Source organism: Mus caroli, chromosome 12 (assembly GCF_900094665.2).
Source record: "Mus caroli chromosome 12, CAROLI_EIJ_v1.1, whole genome shotgun sequence".
Lineage (NCBI taxonomy): Eukaryota > Metazoa > Chordata > Mammalia > Rodentia > Muridae > Mus > Mus caroli.
In genome coordinates, this window is record NC_034581.1 from 97098059 (window position 1) to 97099600 (window position 1542).

The following is a 1542-nucleotide window of genomic DNA, read 5'->3' on the forward strand; positions in this document are numbered from 1 at the left end:
AAGGAAGGAAGGAAGGAAGGAAGGAAGGAAGGAAGGAAGGAAGAAAGAAAGAAAGAAAGAAAGAAAGAAAGAAAGAAAGAAAGAGAGAAAGAAAAGAAAGAAAGAAAGAAAGAGAAAAAGAAAAGAAAGAAAGAAAGAAAGAAAGAAAGAAAGAAAGAAAGAAAGAAAGAAAAGAAGGAAAGAAGAGGGGAAAGAGAAAAGAAAAGAAAAGAAAAGAAAAGAAAAGAAAAGAAAAGAAAAGAAAAGAAGGGAGGGAGGAAAGAAGGAAGGGAGGGAGAGAGAGAGGGAAACGGAATCTATGACCTTGGCAACTGTCTTCACTCTAGTGCCTGCTCATGGCATGGCAGCCATGATATGTATTGAGCCAATGGAAAACACCCCTGGCCCAAGCAAATACCAACACAGTCCCCAGAAGCAGGCTGGCACCAGGCTTCCTGCAGACACATAGAAACTGTCCCAGCAAAATTCCTGCCAAAAAAAATCCTGGTTATGGCTTCAGCTACCATCTCAGGGTTAGAGGTTAGTGACGTCAAAGGTGGAAAGGTGATATCAGAGTGTGGCAGCCTCCCGGCTCACCAGAAGTACTAGCACAGAGGGCCATTTCAGAATAAGTATTTTTGGGAAGACAAACAGTAGGCTAGTGAGTGAGAGACTGAGATTATACAGAACCAGAAGCAAGCAGATCTCTAAAAGTTCAAGGCCAGCGCACTACTACATAGCAAATTCCACAACAGTCCCGGAGCACATAAAAAGACCCTGTCACAAAAAACAGACAACAAAAAGATACAGCAGCAGCAGGGGCTGGGCAAGGGTGAAAGCTGTGGAATAGGTGAAGGTCAGTTTCTCTGCCTCAGCACCGTAGACATTTGGGGTGCGCGACTCTTTGTTTTAGGGAAAGCCGTCCTGTGCTCTACAGGAGGCTTTGCTGGGCTCTAGCCACCTGGTGCAGGTAGCACCCCTCCTGCAAGTTATGACAAACAAAAACATGTCTACAGATGCTACCAAAAACTATCTAGGAGAGGAACACACACACTGCCACCGCCGCCGCCGCCGCCACCACCACCACCCTGTTTAGACCCACCAATTCAGAGCGAGAACTGACTACATCCTTTTGTGTGTGCATTTAACCATCCATTCTGTCTGACCTGGAGCTAGAAGCTGTGGACTCAGGGTCCAGACTGCACGGGTGTCAATCCCAGCTTTAGTACTTCCTGTTGTGCAACCTCAGACAAATCACTGAACTCCAGGTTCTGCATTTGTGGCATAGCCATGTCAGCCACAGTACTTTGCTTTAACCTCCTTGGGACCGGGTTGAGATATGGGGTCTTTAAGAAGAGTTCGGGACTCTTGTCAGTACAGCAGTGGGTGGGTTAGGAGGGGAGTCAACTTCTGAAGAAAACATGACTTTACACTCAGCCCCCCACCCCCACTCCCATCCCACCCCCACCCCTGCCCTGTGACATTTTTGGTCCCATTGTGGTCTCCACCACTGTCAACCAGATAAGCTTCAATTTTTTTTTCTTTTTTCTTTTTTCTTTTTTT